At 36.3% G+C, this 11,387-nt stretch overlaps 1 pseudogene; it reads left to right on the plus strand.

Moving 5' to 3' along the window:
- Positions 1-826: 826 nt before the first annotated feature.
- The window catches only part of LOC114039219, an 18,684-nt pseudogene continuing 8,123 nt past the window's right edge, over positions 827-11,387 (plus strand).

Genomic DNA, 11,387 nt, shown 5'->3' on the forward strand with positions numbered 1-11,387 from the left:
CTTGACATCTCATAGAGCCATTAGCTTCCACCTACCCAATTCTAATTTTTAATGAATTATTTTCTTCAGTTACATTCTGTACCTCCTTTTCCATTTTGCCAATTCTACTTTTAAAGGAGTTCTTTTCTTCAGTGTACTTTTCCCCCATTTTGTCAATTGTTTCTTTTTAAAGGAATTGTTCAGTTTTTCTTCTGCCTCTCTTATCTGACTTTTAAAATCCTTCTTGAGCTCTTCCAAGAAGGCTTTTTGGGCTTGAGACCAGTTCATATTCTCTTTTGATGTTTCAGATGTGGTTATATTGACAATGCTGTCCTCTTCTGAATTTGTGTTTTGATCTTCCCTGTCCCCGTAGTAAGAATGTATGGTCTTCATTTTGTTGTTGTTGCTGTTACTTTTTGCTCATGGTGTTTGCCTTTTTCCTGCTTCTGAAGTTGATTTTTGAAGTTGATCTCTGCTTCTAGGGCACAGGGGGCACTGTCCCATTCTTCTTGTGCTGGGGGTTAGGGGCCTGGCTACTGGCTTTGTGTGCTGAGGCCTCAGGTGCTGGCAGCTGGAGGCTGTAGGGGCCTGGTAGTTTACCTGGTGCTGGTCTGGAGCTGGTGGTGGTGGCTGATGTATGCTGAGGCCAGGTGGGGTCCTTCTGCATTTCCCTGAGGTTACACTGAAGCTCTCGGGGTGGGGGGTAGGGATGGGGCTTTTCCAGCCACTATAGGTTACCTTTTCACCTAGGTCTGTGCTAGGGCATAAGTAGGCTCAGTTAGTGGTGGATAGCACAAGTGGTGGTTCCCCAGCTGGTGTCTGCTGGTTTCCCTTACTCTACTAAGGCATGTGGGGAGGGGGTGTCCTGGTGTTGGCACTTGCTTGTTCCACAACCCTAGGGCTCAGAATCTGCTACTGGTCTGCTGAGATTGGGCTTGCTGCTGGCTTGCTGGGACACCTCCTGCCCTGCAGGGGTCCCCTTTACCCATAGCAAGAGGGATACCTCCCATCAATCCTTCCAGCCTCATGAGCCAAAAGACTATTGCACCCTATCTCTCTGCTGGCTCCACTTTTCCAAGATTATTCCTGGGGCAGTATTTTCTGGGTTCTTCAAGGTCAACAATGGAGGGTGAGAGCAACTCACTGCTTGCTCTGCCATCTTGGCTCTCAAAAGTTCCCCAATTCTTATATTCTGCTCTTAATTAGAATGTTCCACTAAAAAAAAACCCTCACTTTTATCTTAAAGTGAAAGTTAATTCTTTAAAGCTTATACTGCCAAACATCTCAAAAGATTATAACTTTTTGATCATATAGTAGAAAAGACAAAAAACAAAGTCATATTTTAATGCCTTGTCACCGAGAATATCAACTGATAATGATTCATAAGTATTTTTCTAGCTTCTTTTTTTACTTTGTTCCCCTCTCTCATTGACTTTCTCAAGGAAAAGCTGCTGGCATGATTTATAAACAATAAAGAATTTTCTAATCTAAAAATGTGTTACTCTTTGCAACAGTTTCAAATATAAATCACCTCTGTTTAAGTGATCTATCCCTTATTGTGAACCTATTGAATTTAAATGGAACATTTAATAAATTTCATCATCCAAGATATAAAATCCACTTTTTCCTCAATTTTCTGAATAACTGAGGCCAAACATATGTTTGAGCACTTATTTCAAATGAATATAGCCTTGCAGCATATAAGTCCTTTACAGATGTTATCAAATCTTATGCCCATGTACCTGAGTTTGTGTTCCATAGAGAGGAGAAAGGAATAAGCATTGATTAAATGACTACTATTTTCCCTACACTATACTAAGTTCTTTATAAACATTGTCTCATTTGGGCTTTACAACAAACCTGTTAGGTAGGTGCTATTATGATCCCCATCTTATAGTTGAGGAAACTGAGGCAAAGGTTAAGTGACTTGCTCAGGGTCATATATCTAGTAAATATCAGAAGATAGATTTGAACTCAGATCTTCTTGACTACAGGCCTAGTGCTGTATCCACTGAGGAACCACTGCCTCCAGGTAAACAACCTTTTTTAATATTTATGAGGGCCAGAGTTTCCATGGGGCTGTAAGGCCAAGGAGAAATTATGATCATGTATTATGTCATCTATTGCTTTTCTACTTCACCGTCCTCAAACATTTATACAGGTAAAATCACTTTTAAAAGACTGTCAAATGAATAGACAGTTTTCAGATGAAGAAATTAAAACTATAGTCATATAAAAAATGCTCTAAATCATTACTGATTAGAGAAAAGCAAATCAAAACATCTCTGAGGTACCACATCACACTCATCAGATTGGCTTACATGACAAAACAGGAAAATGATAAATGTTGTAGAAGATGTGGGAAAATTGGAACACTAATGCATTATTAATGGAGTTGTGAAATGATTCAACCATTTTGGAGAGCAATTTGAAACTATGTCCAAAGGGCTATAAAAATGTGCATAACCTTTGACCCGGCAATAGCACTTCTAGGGTTGTATCCCAAAGAGATCATAAAAATGGGAAAAGAACCCACATTTACAAAAATATTTATAGCAGCTCTTTCTGCCCATCAATTGGGGAATGGCTAAACAAAATTTGGTTATGAATGTAATGGAATACTATTGTGCTGTAAGAAATGATGAGCAAAAGTACTTCAGAAAAGTCTGGAAACACATGTATGGACTGATGCTGAGTGAAGTGAGCAGAACCAGGAGAACGTTTTACACAGTAACAGCCACATTGTGCAATGACTAAATTTGATAGACAGCTCTTCTCAGCAATCTAAGCAAATCTAAGACATCTCCAAAAGTCTCATGATGGAAACCATATCCAGAGAAACAACTATGGAGTTTGAATGCAGATCAAAGCATTATATATATTATGCTTATGTTATTCTTCATAATTTTCAAGGAACTTCACATGTATTATCTCATTTGAGCTATCACTATTAGAAGAATATTTTATATGTCTTACCTGCTGCCTCCCTAATTGATTGCCCAACATCCATAGTGCTGGGCTCTTTCCTATCTCATCTTTTTTCTCTATCCTGTAACTCAAATAATCACTCCAATTTTCCATGCTTAGTCAACATAAGTAGTAAACATTATACTCCAGGATCAATAATAAATATTCAAATTGTAGGGTTCAGAAAACCCATGGATTGAATTGCCACCTTTGCTGATGACTTACTCTGAATAAGAAATTATACAAAAGAAGCAAAGGAAAGCTAAAAGAAAGAACCATTACCTCTGATCTCTCTTTAGCACACACTCCTTCCTACAACTTCTCTAACCATCATGGAGGCAGAAGTCTGGGCAAAGATGAAGGACCAATTTTGAAGTCAAGATGAAAAAAAAGTCAGAATAAGAACAGCTCCCTCAGTATCATAATTTATTCAGTTAGAAATGCATCAAAAGACTAAAGTAACAGAGGGAGTTAACTGACTGATTATTGAACTTAATAAGAGGGTCCTATTCTGGGAAAAGACCTCAATTTCTATACTTTCCAGATGAGACCATAGAATTTCCTCCTGAAATGCTTAAATTAGTCATATAAATCACATTAAAACATGTACTATTTGAATTCCCAATTTTATTGCTAAAATTTTGAAAGAAATTTCAGTCTGGCAAGTGAGAGGCATTTTGGCTCCTGTTATGTTTAGTTAAGGACATTGATCCTGAACAACCTGGCTTTTTGTTCAGCTCTCTCATATTTTGGTACCATTCACCATTTAAAACTTTTGAACAGGTCCCCATTTTGCAGATGGATCTGCCTGCAGTCCTCCAGCTCCTACATGTCTGAGGCCAGATTTGACCCTGGGGCCTCCTGAGCCCTGTACTGCTCCACCCCCTTTCTCAGGTAGGGTAAGGATGGAGAAGGGGGATGTGCCCTCTCAGAGCCCCAGTCCGTCCTCCCCTCCTGGGTTGGCCTAGGGCAGGCGCATGTGGCTTGGGTCTTTCAGGAGTCAGTGACCTTCCAGGACGTGTCTATGGACTTCACCTGGGAGGAATGTGGGCACCTAGGCCATTCCCAGAGGGAGCTGTACTAGGAGGTGATGCTGGAGAGCTATGGGAACCTGGTCTGCATGGGGCTTGCAGGATCCAAACCAGATGTGATCCACTGGCTAGAGCAAGGGGAAGTAGCCTGGAGACCAAGGAAAGTCTTCTCCAGAAGCAGTGGGCCAGATTGGGAAACTAGACTTGAAAACAAAGAGTTAATCTCAGCACTGGGCTTATTTATAGAAGAATCTTCCAGGGAAAAACCCAGAGTTGACAGTCCTTGTGTCTTAAAGTTGAGAGAAGCCTGGGAATGTGATACCAACTTAAAGAGTCTACAGAGTCATAAGGAGAAACAGTCTAGTGAAGTAAAAACCACCCAGAGGAAGTGGTGCAGCAAAGTGAAAAACCATGAATGTACTAAGAATGGCAGAAGCTTTGGTGTCGAATCATTTTTTTTTTCCACAATTGATTGTTCCTGAGGATAATGAGAATGGAAAATCATTTAATAATCATTCAGACCTTATGGAAAATCATAGATTACACACTAACGAGAAACCTTATGACTATAATGAATGTGGGAAAACTTTGCTTTGGTCAACAGAACTTACCCATCACCAGAGAAATCATACTGAAGAGAAACCTTTCGAATGTAAGGGCTGTGGTAAGGCCTTCTGCTGGAATTCACAGTTTATTCTGCATAAGGGGATCCACAGTGGAGAGAAAACTTGTGAAGGTAAAGAATGTGGAAAGGCCTTCCACTTCAGGTCATAGCTTACTTTATACTAGGGAACCCATACTGGAGCAAAACCTTTTGTATGCAACAAATGTGGGAAAACATACAGGCTGAGCTCACAACTTACCCTACACCAAAGAATTCATATTGGAGAAAAAGTCTTACATATGCAAAAGATGTGGGAAGGCCTTTCCTCTAAGTGGATAGCTTATTGTACACCAGAGAATTCATACTGGAGAGAAACCTTATGGATGTAATGAATGAAGAAAGACTTTCTTCATGATGTCACAGCTTATTGCACACCAGAGAATTCACACTAAAGAAAAACCTTATGAATATAATGAATGTGGGAAGCTCTTCCTCCTGAGTGGACAACTTACAGTACACCAGAGACTCCATACTGGAGAAAGCCTTGTGAATGTAAGGAGCGTGGAAAGTTCTTCCATATGCAATTACAGCTTACTTCACACTAGAGAATCCGTACTGGAGAGAAACTCTATGAATGGAATGAATGTGGGAAGACCTGTCAGTGGATGTCTCTGCTTGCAGTCCATCAGAGAATTCATACAGGATAGAAACTTTTTAAATGTAATGAATGTAGGAAAGCCTTTTGCCTTGGTGGACAGCTTACTTTACACCAGAAATTTCATCCTGGAAAGAATCATTATGAATGTAATGAATGTGGGCAGATCTTTTGCAGGAGATTCCATATTATTGGACATAAAAGATATCATAGTAGAGAGAAACTTTATGAATGTGGTGGATGGGAAAAAGCCTTTTGATGTAGTCTAGGACTATAGTTGATCAGAGAATTTATAGAAAACCTGTGAATATAATGTGGAAGGGCTTTTGGATGAGCTCTGGGCTTTGTGATCATCAGATAATTCATACTGGAGAAAAGCCTTAAGATTGTAATGAATGTGAAAAGCCCTTCCACTGGGGATCCCATCTTATTGTACATTAAAGAATTTATAATGAAGAAACCATAAAAATGAAATTAATGTGAGAAAGGCTTTTGTCAGAGCACAAACTTTACTCAGCATCATATGAAACATAGAAATGTTATCAATGTAGGAAGTCTTTCCATCTGAAAAATTGACTTACTGGTCATCAGAGGACCATATTTCATCAAAAGCTTAGAAGAGTAATAAATATACATATGCCTTTTTTGGCACATGATGTTTACTGGACATCAAATAATTCATCCTGGAGATAAACCTTATAAATGTGATGAGTGTGGGGTCATGCCTTCCTTTGGAACATATAATTTAATCATCAAAGAAATGGTGTAGAGTTTGGTAACAATTGAGGGGAAATATCTTTCAGAGCATCCACCTTATCAGGCTCGTCATACTTATGAGAAAAACCACATGAATAACAAATATAAAAAGTCCTTCAGTCAGAATACCACTTTAGGATTTGAGCAATCACGTAATCTTTCAGCTTCCAAGAATGAGAAGGAAATAGTCCCTTTACGTTTTACGCTGGTTAGACCATATCTGGAGTACAGGGTTCTGCTTGGGACATCACAATTTAAGAAGGACATTGAAAACATGTAAAACATTTAAAATACAACGATCAGTATTTGAATGAGGATCAGTAGAAGGGTCTGAGAATGGTTAGCATGGAGAAGAGACTTGTGACATGTTAGCTATATGAAAGAGGTGTTACATTTGCTCCGTCTATTTCCAAAGGGGCAGAACCAGGAAAAAAACAGTGAAAATTGCAAAGAGGCAAGATCTAGAATATCAAGAGAATTAATGAAAAGAGATAGGGATGAGGAGTAATATAGCACCTCAGACCTCAAATTATATTATAAAAGTACCAGTCATCTTGTAATGGCTAAAAGGAAAGATTCATGGATAAGGGAAGAATTTATGATGAAAAAAAGAGCATTATAGGAAGTAAAAATGAATAATTTTGATTACATTAAGTTAAAAAGGTTTTGCACACACATAGACACACACACAAACCTTTTGAACAACTTTGACACATCAGCATTTAAGGCACAATGATCTTTATTTGATATGTTCTCACTGGGAAATTCTTCTCATCTCCCAAGAATTTATACTTCTTGCCATGTTGCCCATAACTTAGGGGAGTTTTACTTGAAAGTCAACTTTTTTTTTTAAATTTGTGTTTGCTTATGTATTTTTCTAAAGCACTAACTGTTTCCAGTTGTGTCTGCAAAGGAGAATAAAACCTGTGTGTATCATCAAAACAAATTAGTGTTAATTTAATTCATCTTGTTTTATATTCTTCATTTCATTTTTATTTTCATTTGGTTATTTTTTCTATGTTTAAAACCAAACATTCTAAAAAAAAGTTGTTCTCTAGATACAAGCAGTCAGACAAAATAATTCACAACAAAGACAACAAGAGTGTGAGGGGGTGGAAAGCATAATGAACCTGGAGTGGGAAGAACTAGGTTCAAATCTTCCATCAGATGCCTGCTATCTGTGAGAACCTGCCCAAGTTGCTTAAACTCTATGAATCTGTTTCCCCATGTGAAAAAGCTCTAAATTCCCTTCCAGTTCAAAATCAATGATTTTGTTCTTTAATTGGAAATTCTTCTTTGTCAATGGCCTGGAATGGCTCCCCCTCCTACAACACGGCACAACATATATACCTCCTGCATACAGTCATAGTGCCTGTACCAGTCCTACAGCTCATATAGTCCCTAATATATTGCATGCTCCAAAGAATATATACCCCTAGCATAGCCAATAGAGATAGGAGTGAGGAATATACTCCTTGCTTTCTGTATGTTTTGTCTGTCTCCGCAGAAATAAATGTTTCTAGGCAAATTCGGCCTTCTTTGAGCACTACATAATTGCCAGTGTGAATCCACTGATGCTATAATGTTTTTTATTTCCCTGATGGATGTTTTACTACGTTTGAGGAAAACTTAGAGTGGAACAGTATCCAGAAGAACCATGAATATTCTTCTATAGGACCAATCAAATTACCAAAGGAATAATTTCTAGAACCAGTAAAATCATAATGTAATTCCTATGGAGAAATAAAAAGTCAAGAATTTCAAGGGATATAGGAAGAAGGGTGAAGTGGGAAGAGAGGAAGAAGGCCTACAATTATCAGATTTGAAACCATTCCACAAAGCAGTAGTCATCAAATTATTCAGTACTGGTTTAAAAATAGAGGTAGAACAGTGGGACATATTAGGTACACAACACACTGAAGCCAAAACGAGGTTTAACCTATTATTTACTAAACCCAAAAGCCCCAGCTACTGGGATAAGAACTCACTATTCAAAAACAAAAACAAAAACAAAAAAACTTCTGGGGAAACTGGAAAACAGTCTGGCAAGAATTCAATTTAGACTAATGCTTCATACCATATGCCAAGATAAACTCCAAATGGATATGTAACTCATACACAGCACGTCCTTAATGTCTCAGTGAAGTTTTAAGCTTTAATGATTTTGAAAGGATAAATCCTACAAACTTACAAAAAAATCATTTGAAAGCATAATTACTTAACATTTATTTTACGCTTAATTTTTGAAGGATTCATTTTTTATTTTAATTTTAACAAGAAGAGGCAACTTGTCACTATGCATTGCTTGTGGTAGTTTCTATATGACACTTTTTCACATGGTGGATCAGTAGAGGAGGTCTTTTTGTTTGATGATCTCCATCCCCTGATCTATCTTCATTAGATTCTTTTCTCATGGGGTCACATACAAACTGTCTCATATGCATCAAAATCATTCAGTTCCTGAGCAACAGTTAATGAAAGTTATTACAAAGCTCAAAAATGACAAGTGATGTATAGCCAAAGATGGTGGTTATGTTAAATTGTAATAAAAAACACATCAATATTTTAAATGTAAATAGTTAACCTTTCAATTTTTATTTATTTTATTTATTTTGTTTATAGTTTGAAGTTATTAAATTTAAAATTGTATTAAGATTTTTGGAACAGCCTATATGAGTTCACATCATAAATAAATTCAAAGAAAAAAAGAAAAAAATACCTTTCAGATCTATGAATAGGGAAAGAGTTTGTGACCAAAGAAATAACAAAGAGAATCAAATAAGTTAAAATGAACAAGTTTGATTACATAAAATTTACAGGGTTGTAAACTATAAAGTTTACAATTTTTACATAAAGAAAATGCAGCTTAGATTAGGAGCAAACAATTAACTGGTAAAAAAAAATAACTTTGCAATCAGTTTCTCTGATAAAGGTCTCATTTGCAAGATATTTAAGGAAATGACTCAGATTTATAAGAACAATAGTCATTCTCTAATTAATCAATTACTAAAATTAAATTTAAATAGGAAGTTCTCAAGGGAAGAAATACAAGCTATCAACAGCCATGTTAAAAAAAAAAACTCCAAATCTCTACTAAATAGAGAATTGCAAAGTATTTCTGAGGTTCCATCTCTTGTCCATAAAATTGGCAAAGTGTTCAACAAGGAAAATGTTAATGCTGGAGGGGCTATGAGATGAATAAGCAGATGGATATACTGCAGATGGAATTAGTAACTTATTTATCCATTTAGGAAAGCAAGTTGGCACTATTCTCCAATAGGTAATAACCTGTGTATACTCTTTGACCCAGGAGGGCTACTACTAGGTCTGCACTCCAAAGACATTAAATAAAGAGGGCAAGCCCCCAACATCTGAAGCCCCTGCACAGAAAGTGGGTGACCAGGTCTCTGGCCTTCAGCACAAGAAACTTAGGACAATGCCCCTTTTACCCCAGGAGCAGAACTCAACTTTTTAAAATGAGTAAAAAATCAAAAAGTCATGAAAATAGATAAGTACTATAACAACAGGGATGATCTAAACATAAACTCAGAAGAGGACAATAATGTCAAAATGCCTACATATGAAGCCTCAAAGAGGAATATGAATTGGTCTCAAGACCCAAAAGTCCTCTTGGAAGATCTCAAAAAGGATTTTAAAAATCAAGCAAGAGAGGTAGAAGAAAAACTGGGGTGGGGAGGGTTATGCAGGAGAATCATGAAAAAAGACTGAACAACTTGGAAAAGGATGCACAAAAAAAATTGAAGAAAACAACTCCTGAAAAATATAATTGGCCAAATGGAAAAATACACTGAAGAAAACAACTCCCTTAAAAGTATAATTAGTCAAATGGAAAAGGAAGTATAAGAATTAACTGAAGAAAATAATTACTTAATAATTAGAATTGGGCAAATGGAAGCAAATGACTATGAGACATCAAGAATCAGTCAGAAAATCAAATGAATGCAAAAAATAGAAGAAAATGAAAAAGGTTTTGACAAAAACTCATTTTGACAAAACTCATTCCTATTAAAAACACTAGAGGATATAGGAATAAATGGAATCTTCCTTAAAATGACAAGTAGCATCTACCTAAAACCTTCAGCAACCATTATATGTAACGGGTATAAGCTAGAAGCATTTCCAATAATCAAGGGTGAAACAAGGATGTCCATCATCACCACTGGTGTTCAATATCATACTAGAAACATTAGCTTTAGCAGTAAGAAAAGAAAAATAAATTGAAGGTATATAGGCAAAGAAGAAACAAAGCTATTATTTTTTTCAGATACGATGCTATACTTAGAAAATCCTAGAAAATCAATTAAAAAAAACTCCTGGAAATAATAAACAACTTTAGCAAAGTTACAAGCTGCAAAAAAACCTGCATAAATCATTGGCATTTCTATATATTACCAATAAAATCCAACAGCAAGAGATAGAAAGGTAATTCCATTTAAACTTACTGTAGACATTATAAAATGTTTAGAAGTCTACCTGCTGAAAAAAACCCAGCAACTATATGAAAACAATTACAAAACACTTTTCACACAAATAAAGTCAAATCTAAATAATTGGGAAAACAAGTTACTCATGAGTAGGCTGAGCTAATATAATTTTTAAAAATGATAATTCTACCTAAATTAATTTACTTATTCAGTGCCATACCAATCAAACTACCAAAAATACTTTATAGAGCTAGAAAAAATAATAACAAGATTCATCTGGAAGAAAAAAAGTTGAGGAATATCAAGGGAACTAATGAAAAGAAATACTGGGGAAGGTGGCCTAGCCATACCAGATCTTAAATTGTATCATAAAGCAGCAATCAACAAAACTATTTGGTACTGGCTAAGAAATAGAGTGGTGAATCAGTGCAATAGGTTAGGTACGCAAGACACAGTAGGCAATGACTACAGTAATCTACTATTTGATAAACCCAAAGACCCCAACTTCTGGAATAAGAGCTCACTATTTGACAAAAACTGCTGGGAAAACTGGAAAAGAGCATGGCAGAAACTAGGCATAGACCAAAATCTTACACCATATACCAAAATAAAGTCAAAATGGGTACACAATTTAGATATAAAGGCTGATACTTTAAGAAAATTGGGAGAGCAAGGAATAGTTTACCTTTCAGATCTATGGAGAACAGAAACATTTATGACCAAACAAGAGATAGAGAACATTATGAAATGCAAAATGGATAATTTTGATTACATTAAATTGAAAAGTTTTTACACAAACAAAACCAATGCAACCAAGATGAAGAGGGAAGTAGAAAACTGGGAAAGAATTTTTACAACCACTGTCTCTGATAAGGGCCTCATTTCTAAAATATATAGAGAACTGAGTCAAATTTAAAAGAATACAAGTCATTCCCCAATTGATAAATGGT

This window comes from Vombatus ursinus, unplaced genomic scaffold (assembly GCF_900497805.2).
Source record: "Vombatus ursinus unplaced genomic scaffold, bare-nosed wombat genome assembly UNPS02011700.1, whole genome shotgun sequence".
Classification (NCBI taxonomy): domain Eukaryota; kingdom Metazoa; phylum Chordata; class Mammalia; order Diprotodontia; family Vombatidae; genus Vombatus; species Vombatus ursinus.